Here is a 15,812-nt window from a genome sequence, read left to right as displayed (position 1 = left end):
ACCCACTTCTCAGTTCTGTGGGCTCTTTCTGTTGATATTTGTTGAGACTGAGATCATCAGCCTAAGGCAGATTCCATTGAGGCCACATGGAGAACGAATACAGTAAGAGTTTTGTGTGTGCACGTTATTTTGTTTGACTTGCAGTTTTATAAAGTTTCGAGTGTGTAGCGTTTCCAAAAATTGGTCGCTTTCTTGTATGAATCCAGTGTTCTACATTCTCTTGAGGGATCAGAAAGATCTGGTAATGCTCCACCCCCATTTCCATGTGGCCGGAGACAAGTGGCGGCTCTCTGTAGAAAGAGGTAGGTGCTTTGTGCTTTGCCAGGGTCTCTACAGTCCTTTGTGGGACCTCTCTGGCCTCTCTGGATTTTGACTATGAACCCAGCCCCAGAGCATGGCCAAGTGTATGCCACATTGGTGCAGACCTCTTGGACGTAGGTAAGCAGGCCCAGGCAATTGCTGAGAACCTCCTAAACAGTGCTGGATCAGAGAGCCGGGCTGCAAGTGTGGCCAAAGCCATGACGCTGCAGGGAAGGCTCCCAGGCTGAGAGAATCAAGCTATGTCTATAGGGGTTGCAGGTGGCTGGAGGATGGTCTGGCTGACCGTGGACAGGGATCCTCCCAGGAGGAGAAACTGTTCTGTGTCAGCAACATGCTGGTATCATCTGGGACCCACAGGCCCCGACCTTTGACAGGCCCCACCTTGGCAATTTCCTTCTACACAGTTTCCTTCTGCAGAACCACAGGACGGCAGGAATCCCAGAGGAGTTCTTCATGCTTCATGGGGTAAGGGCTCTCATCAGTGTCACTGCTGTCTTCTGAGGCTGACATTCTGGCCTCGGAAACCCTCACAGGGGCCTCATTTTGACAAGCACTCTTATCCTATCTGCTCTTGGCTTTCAGCGTATGTTTTACTTCTTCGATAAGATAGTCACTTGTGAGTGGGTGAAATGCCTTACGTTTTACCTGTTACCACCTATGACAAAGTACTGTGTGTTAGCCAAATGGCTCATGCTCCTTACTTGTTCTGACTTGAATCAACTCACTGTCTTCAGTGCATGAGCAAGATCATGAGGACAAAATGGTTGAGCGGTAGTGGCGGAAACAGCCGTGGCCATGTAACAGCTTGGCCTTCCTTGGCTCTCCATGGGAACTGGGACCTCTCTGGCCCTGCTAAACTAGAGATTCCACAAAGAGAAGAGACTCTTTAAGATGCATGTCTGGAAGCATTCCAAAATAACTATCAGATAGGAATGGAAGAAGGCTTACGTCTCACCTGATTATACCTGAGAACAAGTAATGCACAGCTGCAATATTCTCCATCGGATTTTGAGGGTAGGTCTTCCTCTGAAAATTGTAGTTTCAAACAACTCTCACCTAACTATCAAAAGGGATTTGTACCTATACTTATATAGGATCCTAATAGAAATGAGCTCAAAGAACCACAAGAAGGAAGATTCTTCTGTTGGTGTAAACACTGGTTTATCAGCCTTGCTTCTCATTAGCATACACCCTGCCTTGTAATTATGCCCTAATTTGTACTGTGCAAACATCTAACAGTCCCTCCACCAACAGCTTTTCTAATTAGTCAGAAAATCAGTGGCAGATGTGAAACTCATGGGATGCCGAATGTAAAATGTTAATTAATTTTAAAAACTTTGAAGCCGGGGATCCCTGGGTGGCGCAGCGGTTTGGCGCCTGCCTTTGGCCCGGGGCGCGATCCTGGAGACCCGGGATCGAATCCCACATCAGGCTCCCGGTGCATGGAGCCTGCTTCTCCCTCTGCCTGTGTCTCTGCGCCTCTCTCTCTCTCTCTCTCTGTGACTATCATAAATAAATAAAAAAATTAAAAAAAAAAAAAAAAAAAACTTTGAAGCCTCTTGAAAAACCTTTTCTGAGAAAACTTTATATGAGGGCCTCATTAACAGAGACCCTCACATGGTTTTTCTCATTTATCCTGCTACATTTTGAATCTGATTTGTACCATTTCTAGACTCTTCTCTGGACTAAAGCTACTTAGGGAATGTGTTAAACCTTCAATCATTGCTTAAGTAGATGCGGAACTGGTTACTCTAACACCTTTAACCAAATATTTAACTGGCCTTTCTGACTCTGGCGATCAGCAGGAAGGGACCTGCCCACTCACTCCAGAGCAGTAGGAGACAAGTCATAGAGTCTGTAGGTTTGTCACAGCAACGGATGAGGGCCTGAGTGTATCCTCATGGGTTTCATCCTATCTCACGTTCAGATAGGTCCCAGGATCCCTGGGGTTGCTTTTGAATTTTTGTGCAGTACAATTGCCGCAAAGATAGTACCATGTGAGGGCTCTCTCTGCCTCCATATTTTTTTTTAAGATTTTATTTATTTATTCACGAGAGACACACAGAGAGAGGCAGAGACACAGGCAGAGAAAGAAGCAGTTTCCCCGTGGGGAGCCCAATATGGGACTTGATCCCAGGACCCCAGGATCACCACGTGAACCAAAGGCAGATGCTCAACCACTGACCCACCCAGGCATCCCTCTGCCTCCAGATTTAATAGACCCCATGCTTCAGGAAACAGCTGGCCACCATCTGGTCAGTAACTAATATCCACCTTGGTGAAAATGGGGCTAGAAGACCTAACAATGGACAGTCATTTGTAGTCACCCCTACAACAAAGCTGAGCAACTAATTCCTAGCCCTGCTCCCCAGAGTAGCTGGGGCATTCTCCTTCAGCACATAAAGTTCAGCTTGAGGCCAAAAGTTTGTGGCTCTGCCTGTGTTTTTCCCACAGTGTCCCTGGCTGTCACTTCACAGGACACCAGCTGGCTCTGGCCTGACTGGTGTTCTCGTCTGAGCTTGGTTTTAGCCATGGCATCCTCCTGACACATCCACCAACCGATGCTGTAGAAGGGTTTTGGTTGTAGGGGTATAAAAATTCTCCCCAAAGCAAAAAAATGAGGATGATTTTTTTGTATGCCCCTTCCATGGCAGCCATCTGTTTTAGTCAGATTTTCCTTTTGGGACTTAAAAAATATTTCTTCAGAGCTAGATTGGAAATCATAAAAATACTAATGCTTGCTATGTTCCTTGGCATGTCCTAAACACCTTCCAAATCACTTCATGTTGATGACTTAGCCCTCTCGTCACCTCTGTGAAGTGAGTGCTATTATTGCTGCCATTTTACAGACGGGAAAACTGAGGCCTTGCAAGGGTAAGCAGCACACTGGGGTCACAGAGTAAGTGGCAAAACTGGGATTCAAACTCAGGTTAGCTGGCTCCAGGGTCCATGCTCCTTAAGAGAAGGGACACCTCACAGTTGTACTCGAAAGCTTCCCTCCATTTAACTGCTCACTGCTGTCCCCAGATTCATTAGATATGTGTCCCTTTGTCCCCCCTCAGGGTGGATGTCTCCCCGCGTGGCTGCGCTGGCTCAGCTGGAAAGCTGTACTCCTCCTGCCACCCCCAAACTCACCTGAGAGGCTCACCGGAGACCAACCCTTAGCATTGGGGTCGCCAGTCAGGCCAGAGCCAGCTGGTGTCCTGTGAAGTGACAGCCACCTGAGGGCTGGCTGATGGCCACTGCCTGACCCTACGTTATTCTCAGATGGGCTCCAGGCCTCAAACACGTAGAACTCCAGGGCTTCCCACTCAGTCCTGGGCTGCAGATATAAAGGCACATTCTTCCCACTGACCCCCCCCCCCCCCACAGACCCTTCCCTTAAAGCTTCCCCCGCTGTTGGCTGTTGACTCAGGTTCACGTGTGCGTAGAGCTGACCCCAGGGTTAAGCTCTCCAGGGCACAGCAGTGGACTTCCATCCTGTGTGTAAGTGAGGGGGATTTCAAGAGAATGGGGATATGTTTATGGCCCTAAAGAGCCTCACGATTTACAAAAATACTTGGTGGGACTTAACCTGTCTGTTCCCATTGTTTGACCTAATCCTTGAAAGTCAGTCAAGCTGCTCTAACTTCAAAAATACTCTGTTCTTGGGATGCCTGGGTGGTTCAGTGGTTGAGCTTCTGCCTGTGGCTCAGATCATGATCCTGGGGTCCTGGGATCGAGTCCCACATCGGGCTCCCCACAGGGAGCCTGCTTCTCCGTCTGCCTATGTCTCTGCCTCTCTCTCTGTGTGTCTCTCATGAATAAATAAATCTTTTAAAAAAATACTCTGTTCTTAAAAACTGCTTTTTAGGGGCATCTGGGTGGATCAGTCAGTTGAGTATCCAACTCTTGATTTTGGCTCAGGTCATGATCTCAGGGTCATGAGATAGAGCCCTGCATTGGAGTCTACATGCAGCCTGGAGTCTGCTTGTCCCTCACTCTCCCCCCACCTGTACTCTCTCTCTCTCTCTCAGATAAATAATTTAAAATATTCAAAATAAAATCATTAAGTCAATCGGAGAAGGACAAACAGTGTATGTTCTCATTCATTTGGGGAATATAAATAATAGTGAAAGGGAATATAAAGGAAGGGAGAAGAAATGTGTGGGAAATATCAGGAAGGGAGACAGAACATAAAGACTCCTAACTCTGGGAAACGAACTAGGGGTGGTGGAAGGGGAGGAGGGAGGGAGGTGGGGGGGAATGGGTGACGGGCACTGAGGGAGACACTTGACGGGATGAGCACTGGGTGTTATTCTGTATGTTGGTAAATTGAACACCTATAAAAATTAATTTATTAAAAAAATAAAAATAAAAATTAAAAACAAAATAAAATTGTCTTTTAGCATGTACACCTTAGCAGATTTTGCATGAAGTTGCAAAAAAAAGGGTTTTTTTAATAAAAAATGTTTAAAAACAACCTCACATCATGCAAGTATATAGAAAGATGCTCCTAAGGCAGTGAACTCCCAACCTTGACTGCATATTTTCATCATCTGGGGAGCTTTTATAAATCTCAATGTCAGGCCACACCCCAGACCAATTTCATCAGGACCTCAGAGGGCGGAGCCCATGTTCTGACATTTTTTTTAAAGCTCCCCAGGCAATTCCAATATGCAGCTAATTCGGAATACCACTTTTTCTTTTCTTTTTAAAGAAATGCAAGCTTCCTTCCTGCTAACCCCGTTGCTTCCAACATTACTGTATGTTTAGCAAGCTTTCTCCCTTGATACTGGGCTCAAACCTCCTTGGAGAGTAAAAAGCTCAACTTGCATTGGAGTTAATAAGTAACATATGCTGGGGGCTTCCTCTGCAGCGGGGCTTCCTCTGCAGCAGCGCATCCTAGAGGCTTCCTGTGGATGATCTCATTTAACCCTCCCAAGAACGCTGGGGGGCGGGGAACAAGCTTAGTCCCATTTTAGAGAGGAGGACGCCAAGGCTCAGAGAAGCCCACAACCAAACAAGCTGGAAAGTGGAGGGATCAGGATCTGACCCCAAGAGCCAGACTCTGGAATCCCTCTGAGATGGAAATGTCTAAATTCTTCCGGTGACCGGGATCTGAGGAGTTTTTTAGACGTATTCCCTATGCTTTGTAGCACCTAGGGCCCGATAAGGAAAATACTGTGAATTCCCACAAGGAGTTGGACTCCTACTACACAGGATCCACCACCACCACCACCCCCTTCCCTAGCTGCTGCCTCCTCTGCAAATGCTTCTGGCTTGTTGGCTTCTGGCTGGTCCCCAAAGACAAGAGTGTCTTCATGCATCCCAGTTGGGGGGTTCCCAGGGCCAGAGCCACGTGAGCTGTGCACGCGCGACAGGAAGGAGTGTCTTGCTCGGGCCTCCGGGCCTCCGGGCCTCCGGGCCTCTGGCAGCCTCTGCCTGGCGCGGCTCACGCCCTGATTCTCCGGGAAACAGGTGCAGGGAGCTCCGGGACCGCGCCGGTGCTGGCGGGGGGGGTGGGGGGTGCTGGCCCCGCTGGGCCCCCCTGAAGTCCCCCTGAAGCCCCGATTGTAGTCTGCGGAGGGAAGGAGACTGAGCATGGTCATCCGTGCGGGCTGCAGCTTCTAGAACACCCGGGGCGGCGGCCCCGGCGGTGCAGGAGGCGGGAGAGAGTGAAAGCGGTCACCAGAGGGAGACAGAGCTTGAGACATCAGCGGGCCGGGGACGCGGCAGGGCTGGCGCCCCCTGTCTGCGCCCGTGCCCTCCTCTGCTGCTGCCGATGCCTCCAGCGGCCCTGCGTCCCGGTCCCCCTGCTTCTCCTCGCGTGGGGGGAGCCGCGGCCTCGGGGCGGGGCGGGGCGGGGCGGGGCGGGGCGGGGGGCCTGGGCGGGGCCTGGCGGGGCGGGGCCTGGGCGGGGGGCGGGGCGGGGCCTGGACGGGGGCGGGGCCGGGCGGGCCGGGCGGGGGCGGGGGCGGGGCCTCCGCACCTGCCCCCGCGGCTTCTGTCCGGGGCGCGGGGGGCGCGGCTTCCAGAGCGCCTGCAGACCCCGGCTCCCCCGCAGGGACACAAGGGCCGGGCCGCGCTGGATACGATTTTTTTTTTTTTTTTTTTAGGCGAGAAACTGAACCCGCGGCCAAGGCAAAGGAGAGTTTGGTTGCGATTCGTCTGCAGGGTTGTCCGGCCGAAAACTCTAAGTGAGGCCCAGACACGCCAGGATATTCCGTGTGAGTGACGGTGGCGAGGCTCTGCCCCAACCCTCTGGCGTCCTCTTCCAAAGAAGTCACTTCGGGGTCTGGGGCTCCGCCTTGGGCGTGATCCCGGGCCGCATCGGAATCCCCACGGGGAGCCTGCTCCTCCCTCTGCCTGTGTCTCTCTGTCTCTGTGTCTCTCATGAATAAACCAATAAAATCTTTAGAAAAAAAAGAGAAAAAACTAACTTCTAAATTCTGGGTTTTAAATGTTCTTAAGGGGTCTCCTTAGAACATGAGCCACACAACACAAGGGAAATATATTTTTAAAAATTGATAGGATTCAAAGGCACTTTTCTCCCGATCTGATGGAAGCAAACACGACACCAACGTCCTAGAGGAGACTGCGTGTTATTAATCTAGATTTCTCCGGTGCCTCCCAAGTGTATTGCCATGAGAAGGATGCCCTCTAGATATTAATGGAATTGACTACTGAACGACAGATCTGTGATAACCTGGCTTCCTCGGCACAGGGCCCATGCCTAAAAGGAAAGGCGGATCCTGCCACACCACCAGGTAGCCTGTCTGAGAGGACAGGTCTGTGAGAGAGCAGGCAAACCCAATAGTTGGTTCCCTGGTTCCTCCCTTCACTGGGTTCTGCCTTGACCCTTTTGACCTAGGATGATTTGGTGGAAAAAGAAGAAACCCACGCAACATAGAACAAAGGGGAGGAAGGACACTCTACTGGAAAGACTCAAGACTCTTCCACTGAATGCAAGGGCAGGAAGCATCTCAGCCTTTTGGAAGACCTAGAAATAAGAACACTTAGGGACCAAAGCAACCTCAGTCTCTCCTTGCTTTTCACTGTCTTGCCAAAGGACCTGTCTTCTCCCTGCACATCTGCTTCTCTCTTCTCCATGGATCGGTTTTGTCTGTTCCATCATATATGTAGAAAAAAATGGCTGCCCCAGACTACCCAGCGCCCTCTGAACTCAGTGTCCTGACTCTCACTGTGTTCTAATTTCATTTTCCCCAAACACAGAGTCTGGCCCAGGTTGAGTAAAGCATTACATTTTGATCTAGAAAGCCCTGGCCAGAGAAGTGAGCTCACTTCCTCTACTACTCATTCAGCAGCCACCACCCCGCCTTCTTGAAGACAGCCTACCTTGCAAATGAGCCTCTCATTGGTACATGCTACTGGTGATAGACTTAAGAGGTACCATTGTTCACTCCAGTCTGGTCAACCTCAATGGAATAGTGTTATAACATTGAAGGAAAAGTTTGAGTAATTGTGTCTTCAGTTAAGACCCCTGTATTTAAATTTTTTAAATATGGCACCAAAAAGTGTTTCCTGTAAACAGATAATTTGGTTGAGCTCATTTTGCTGTGAGAAACTCCAACAGCATACGAACATGTCTGGTAACATCTTGAGGGATGTTATGATTCGCCTGTGACTGTATATCTGTGACTGTATATCTATATCTGTATATCTGCATACTTCATTTCTGCAGCATACAGAATGTGTGATCACATATTTACAATTTCAGAATGTGTGCGTTTCTTCTGGGAGATGAGAAAAGTCTTGAATGAGAAAGCAACAGTTGTAAAATATGAGAAGTTGAAGGCAAAAGGGTGGCTGAAGCCAAACAGAGTGGACCTTTGGCAGTGGTTCATCAAGATGGCTTCAGGCCCAAGGTGATGAGTTATGCTTGGTTAACACTGAAGGGTTTCTACACTCCAGACCTCTTCTACATGGTGTGCCACAAAAGCCACAATGATTCTCAAAGAGCGAGAACACATATGAGCCCTAAAGCATTGCCACCTTATCTGATCAACGTAAAAACACACAAGTTCAATGACAAGGACCTAGATCACTAAAAATTTAGCTCAAGTGAACATTTGGGAATAGAATAAGGACCAAATTTCTGCAGTCTGTCTTATAATGCAGGCCTTATGCCGGTGGTATGTTAGTTACATTTCTGTGTGGATGGCATTTGAAGATGGGCTTTTGCAAGCCATTCATCACCAAATCCAAAAGTAAGGTACTATCCCAAAATTAAAATGACTGCCGCCATCTGGCTCAAAATCATCAAAAATGATGAGCTATAATTTGCATAAAATCTTGTTTCATTGTTTTGTTTATCATACAGTAAGCCATAACTTTATGAGAAAGGACTTTGGAAGCACTCTGTGAAGTAAAATAAAAATTAGATTTAATGAGTGCTTCCAAAGATTTTCTTTAATAAATACTTATATTTCTAAGCACTTTAAAAACCTCTACTTGGGGCGCCTGGATGGCTCAGGGGGTTAAGCATCTGACTTTTGATTTGGCTCAGGCCATGATCTCAGGGTCTTGAGATGGAGCCCCACAACAGGCTCCGTGCTCAGCAGAGTCTGCTTGTCCCTCTCCCTCTGCTCCTTTTCCTACTACCTCTGTCTGTTTCTCTAATATATAAAATTAAAAAAAAAAAAAAAACATGAAGGGGCACCTGGGTGGCTCAGTGATTGAGCATCTGCCTTTGGCTCAGGTCGTGATCCCAGGGTCCTGGGATCAAGTGCCACATCAGGCTCCCTGGGGGGAGCCTGCTTCTCCCTCTATCTATGTCTCTACCTCTCTCTGTGTGTCTCTCGTGAATACATTTTTTAAAAAAATCTTTAAAAAGGAAGAATACTTTAAAAAAATAAATAAAAATAAAAAGCATTCACTAATCCTTACAATAGCCTTATTGGATGGGTAGCACTTTTCCCATTTTGCAGGTGAGGAAAATGAGTCCCAGATAGTTTAAATAGCATCCCCAGGTCATAAGCTAATGAGTGGTTTAATAAATAATGGAATCAGAGTTTATTTTATCAGTATCTTTTGAAGTTTCCTTCCCCTCTTTAATCGTATATTACAAATTTTCAGGTCCTTTCCTGTCATTCTTTTCGATCTTCAATATCTCATGAGGTTAGCCTGACCTCCTGTTTACGGATAAACAGATGAGATCCCAAATACCAAGTGACTCCCCAAAGCTCAGAGAGCTAGTAAGGGATGTAGGTAAGACTTGACTAGGGCCGCTAATTCCTCCTGTTCAGTGCTCTTGCACTCACCCACACACCTAATATGGCCTTCTGGTTGTCGGCTTGCTAAACAGACAAAGGCCTCCTTAGCCTGAAGTAAAATTTAGTGGAAATAAATGCAGGTCTTGGTACATAAAATATTTATTTGGTGTCTTGAGCTAATTCCTGTTGGGGAGAATGAGCCCTGTCATTCTGCAACTGAGTTATTTTTCTGACAGAGACAGTGCTCCCCATTAAAACAGTAACTCATTGTCCTTGTTGGTCAGAGATGCCAGCAGAGCTCTGGCTCCCTTTTCCCTTCCTCACCACGGTCTTCCAAGGAGACCACGAAGTGGGCTCATTCCACTGATGAGATCTGTGACCAACTTAAGCTCCGAGGAACCACAGCAAGTGCTCAGGAGGGTGACAAGATTAAAGCAGAAGGAGCTCTTTGATTAGTTTTGGTTTAGCTGCTTTTGCTTGCTTGCTTGTGTGTTTTGCAGTTTTCAGTTTGGTAGCAGGGACTTTGTCCCACCTCACAGAATGAGGTGAGAAGCTCTCTATTTCTCTTTTGCTCTGAAATGGTTTTTCATACCTACATACTTGGTATGATTGCTCCTGTGAACCTGCTAGGGCTCTGACTACATTTTCAACTATTTCCAAAATTATTTCTTGATTCAGATGTTACTTCTTGATCTTACTCCTTCATATTAGGAGAATATATTCAGTAAGAATCTAAAGCTTATTATGAAAGACTTCATGACAGGGGCACCCAGGTGGCTCATTGTGTTATGCTTCCAACTCTTGATTGCAGCTCAGGTCATAATCTCAGGGTCCTAGGATTGAGGCCAGTGTTGTGGAGTCTGGATGAGATTCTCTCCCTCTTCCTCTGTCCCTCATGCTCCCTACTCGCTCTCTCTCTCTCAAATAAATAAATTTCAAATCTTTTAAAAGGAATAAAAAGAAGAAGAAAGAAAGAAGGAAAGAAAGAAAGAAAGAAAGAAAGAAAGAAAGAAAGAAAGAAAGAAAGAAAGACCTCCATGATGAAAACACTTTTGCCCATCCATAGTTGAGAACATAGAGAGGAACACCTGTCAAGAGTGGAGTGAGGAGCATATAAGACTATGAACTTCAGGCTCTAGACAGTAAGGACTGTAGAGATAAGGAGTGGTTGTCTAACCATAACTTGGCAAATAAGTTAGAGAAGGGCACCATATGATCAAGAAGAATATTGAGATTTTAGCTCTTTTTGTCTCTCCCAGATGTTCTCCGTTAAGAACATGGAACACAATGTTGAGATGAAAAGAAAAGCCACCCAATACTTTTGAAGAATTTCAGGTTACATGTTCCATATTCGAGCTGTACTCTGCTTTCCACCTGCTCCATGATCTTGGTCAGTTAACAGGCTCACAGTATCATCTACAAATTTGCAGGTGCCACCTATAGATATCTATAGAACAATCTAAGATAACCTATAGAACAATCTCTATAGAACAGCCTCTCCCATAGATACCTCTAGAACAAGCTCTCCATGCCACAACTAGCATTTGCCCTGTGTCCTCAGGGATGGCAAGTACATATCTTCCCACATGCTGCCAAATGGTGTAGCTCTACTCAGCTGTATTGAAAGGGAGCCTGGGTTGTGCCCAAACCCAACAGAAGTGAACTCCATGACTGATTAACAACTGTGGGCCATGAATGAGTCATTTATTTGCCATCTGTGTCCTGGATTAAGAAAACAGCTATGGTGGTTCAGTTTTCCAGTTGGGTGGTGGCTTCCTCCTTCAGAGTTCACCTAAGAAACAGAGGGTATGCCTTCAAACTCTTGGAGGAAGGGTGGTAAAATTGCTGTAGGTGTAGCCATGGGATTGGGCTTTGAGCCAGAGTTGAGAAAGTGCCCTTGTGTCAACAACTCCATTGATATTTATAGGCCATCCTTTGTAAATGATCCCATAGTAAATCATTTTTCTTTTTAGTCAAGATATCCTGCTCAAGACAGTATTACAAAAGTTCTTTGCTAATTAAAATCTTCTGAACACACCAATTAAATAGGATAAGCTAAAGCAATGTTTATTTCTTGTTGGGTTTATTGGGCTCTGATTGATTTTTCTCAAGTCATGCAAAAAGATAAAAATGATTCTGGGTAGCATTGACCACCTCCCCCCCCCCCCATGGTGGGTGGATGGGAAGCCTCTGTCTCTGCCACTATGTCATGGCAATGCTATGTTGGAAACCACACCCCAGTACAGAAGAAGCACAAGAAGTGGGTAAAGGAGACAGAGTAGAATGAACAATACAAGATTCAGGGTGAGGGTAGCATCTCTAGAATAGAGCTCTGGTCCAGCAGAGCCCCCTTCAGTTCACATTGTGGATACTGGCCCTTTGTAGGGGATGTAAAGCTCTGATGGGTCTTCTCATGAGAGATTATGATATGGAGGCTTCCAGCAAGTTCTCCTTCAACTTCTTCAGTTTGTCATTTAATCAACTGGCAGATTTTGATCATCTACTGTGCTCTAGCGATGAAGTTACTTGGGGATTAAAGAAATGAATTTGACCCCTTGCAGGATTCTGATGGTTTAGAGAGGGAGAAGGACACATATAGAGCAGTAAATGCTCTGGGAAAGTGGTTGTGGTCTCTTGGGAGCAAATCCTCAACGCCGAGACTATTCACTGTATGTGCACATCTATCACAGACGAGGAGCTGAAACTAGAGACAAACAAATACTGATTATGAGCTTTGGTTTTCCATAGTTATTAGGTCATTGGATTTCCAAACACTTTTTATGACTTGGAAAGCAAATTCTAAAGGCGTTCTGGCCAGCGCATCTGGTTTAATTCTAGTCTCATTTGCTTCCTGACTCTTTAAATAAGCCTTAGCAGTATTGCATTCACATTTAGTGAAGTAAATATAATTTGCAGAAATCCAGCTCTCTTTATGTGATAAGTGCTCATGATTATGTCAGTGCTTCTTATATTTGGTTTATTTATATGTTTATCTGAGGCCCTTTCTCCTCCATAAACAGAGCTATTTGCTTTGCTGCCATTTCAATGTTTCTGGAGGTATATTTTTTTGTCTTACCTCCAGCTGTTTATCAGTAGACCATTCTCCTTAGCCCCATGTAATGACTTAGCTCTGGAATCTTAAACAACATTTAGAACTACTTTGCACCTGGTAGAATTTTCCAGGTAAATGAAAGAGATGCTATGTCAGCCCTGATTTCACCTCAGATCCATATTCTAGATCCAAGTCATGGTTTATCATTCTCTTGTCTGACTTTCTATAAGAGCAAATACCAATACCAGAACTGATTAAATTTTAATTCAAATGGTAGAAACCTTCTTAGAGGGTATCAGAAACTTTCTTGGGGCCTGTTACATGGTGGTGGTAACACTGTGGAGATTATCTGGTGTGGCAATTATGAACTTGGCTGCAAGCTAGTGGAAGCAGGGTGATGTCTCATCTTGCACCTTCTGCACCTGCCCCCCAATTGCTGTGTGATATGTCAATCAGTGCTGAACCGAATGTACTCCTCAGTTATGTCTTAGTGTATCTCAGAGCAGTGAATAAAAATGAAAAGAATTTTAAAGCATTTGTTTTACTAGTTTGGGTTTAAAATGGTTTGATTGTTTACTTTCTTTTAGGTTGCTGTAGTAAAAACTCCTACACCCTTAGTCTTTGGACTTAGATTTCTGGAGTCATAATGGAAACCTAGTGCTCTTTAGTAAATCATCATATTCGTGTAAAGTATTTCTTTGAACCAGGATGTCAAGAAAAAGCTAGAAGAAAAAAAAAATGTCTTTATGAGCTACCTGTTAGTTCTCTACTACCATACAACAAATTATCCCAAGCTTAGTGACTCAAAACAATAAATATTATCTCACAGATTCTGTGGGTCACGAATCTAGGCACAGCTCACCTGGGTGCCTCTGGTTCTTGGTCTGTTGGTAGACTGAGGTCAGGTTGTCAGCTGAGGCCTTGGGCATTTTGAGGCTTGACTGGGGAAGCCTCACACAGCTGCCACTCAGGCCTTAGATCCTCACTGGCTCTTGGTTGAAGACACTGGCCCCTTACCAAGCGGGCTTCTTCACAGGGCAGCTCACAAACATGGCAGCTGGCTTCCTTCAGAGGAAACAAGTTAGAGAGTAGAAGACACCCAAGACAGAAGCCATAGTCCTTTGGCAAACTAATCTCAGAAGTGATGTCTCCTTGTTTTTCTATTTGTTGGCGTCACGTCACAAGGGCCAGCCCACACTGGAGAGGGGGTAATTTACACAAAGACAAGAATTTCAGGGCAGGGAGGATGATGGGGAGCCCATCTTGGAGGTTGCCTACCGCAGGCTGAATATATATATGTGAGTATATGTGAGTTTGGAAGCTGATCTTTTCCCCAGTCAAGCCTCAAGATGGCTAAAGCCTCAGCCAAGAGCTTGATTTCTGCTTAGCAACAGACCATGAGCCAGGGCCACCCGGATGTGCTGTGCCTAGAGGCCTGGGCCACAGAATATACAAGATATATTTCTTCTTTTAATTCCCTAAGCTTTGGGATAATTTGTTCTGCACATGTATGGGTGTGTGTGCACATTTATATGCCTATATACACACACCAATACACCACACACACATAAGGGTTAAACTTAAATATCCTTCAAAACAAGATTTGTTTCTGATAAGAGAAAATGACTCTTGTAGCTTTGAGAGTCTGTTTTGTGTCACTAAACACATTCTTGATAGACAGGTTTACATTTTCAGGATGACTCTCTGCCTTGCCATGTTTCTCAAGTTGGAAAATAAAATATTTACTTCTGTGTCCTGGAGGGAAGAAGCAATCGATAGCTTTAGTTTTTGTTCCTGGGAAAGCTAAATGCGACCTTCCTGTCTGTTGGATGAGCAAGCCACCTGGGTTAATTCGCTCAACGCGCATCGGTGGATTTTTCAAATATATAATTATAAAACCTTCCTGAGCAGTCAATAAAATAAGCCACGGTTAGGAAGCAATTAATATTAATGATGATCTTAATGCCAGTACTGAATCAAGAAGGCAGAGTGAATCCCAGGATGGAATTTTTTCAGAGCCGTTCCCTAACCTAGACAATGGGAGCTCCAGTTCTTTCTTTTTTTAATAATAAATTTATTTTTTATTGGTGTTCAATTTGCCAACTTACAGAATAACACCCAGTGCTCATCCCGTCAAGTGCCCCCCTCAGTGCCCGTCACCCATTCACCCCCACCCTCCGTCCTCCTCCCCTTCCACCACCCCCAGTTTGTTTCCCAGAGTTAGGAGTCTTCATGTTCTGTCTCCCTTTCTGATATTTCCTACCTATTTCTTCTCCCTTCCCTTCTGTTCCCTTTCACTATTATTTATATTCCCCAAATGAGTGAGAGACCATATAATGTTTGTCCTTCTCTGACTGACTTATGTCACTCAGCATAATACCCTCCAGTTCCATCCACATTGAAGCAAATGGTGGGCATTTGTCGTTTCTAATGGCTGAGTAATATTCCATTGTATACATAAACCACAGCTTCTTTATCCATTCATCTTTCGATGGACACCGAGGGGGAGCTCCAATTCTTATGAGTCTTTAAGTTCTCCAGAATCAAAATGGCGAAATGTGAAGAAGCCAAGAAAAAAGGAAACTGTAGTGGTCTTATCTGGATCTTTGGCCAGAAAACCATCGCCATTCATTGACTGGTCCCTTCCCATGACCTTGCAGGTCCCACCTGCCACACATGAGCTGACTGCCCACCACCTCTCTGATGCCTCCGCCATGCTCCCCCACCCCCACCCCAGTGCCAGCCACACTCACCTGCTGCTGCTCCAAGTCCAAGCTCAAGTCCACACATGCATCTGCTTCATAGCCTGGTGTTTCCTGATCTTCTTGGAGCCCTCCTCCTGTGTTTTTCATCCCTGAGGCCTGTCTCCCATACTTCACTTAATGTCTCTTCCCCAATGCAAGTTTCCCAGAGAAGTTTTTCCTGTCAAAAACAAACAAAAAAAAATCACAAAAATCTTTCCCTCTGTCAAAAAAGCACCCTAGTCACTGTCCAGCTCTTTGTTTCATTTTCTTCACAGCACATCACTCCAGATCTACCTTATAGCTTTACATACATCTCCCCCAGCTAGATGGTGGGCTCTCTGTGAGCAGGGAGCTGGCCACCTCATTCCCCAGGAAGTAGCTGGAACTCGGATCAGCCCCTGAAACTCAATCGATTCTTATCGAACAAATAAGTACTGAACGCTTCCTTTTTGCCACACACAGTGACCAGCAGTTCCATAC

Source organism: Vulpes lagopus, chromosome 7, assembly GCF_018345385.1.
Source record: "Vulpes lagopus strain Blue_001 chromosome 7, ASM1834538v1, whole genome shotgun sequence".
In the NCBI taxonomy this organism is placed as follows: Eukaryota; Metazoa; Chordata; class Mammalia; order Carnivora; family Canidae; genus Vulpes; species Vulpes lagopus.
The sequence above is the reverse complement of the archived record's forward strand: the minus strand, read 5'-3'. Positions refer to the sequence as shown.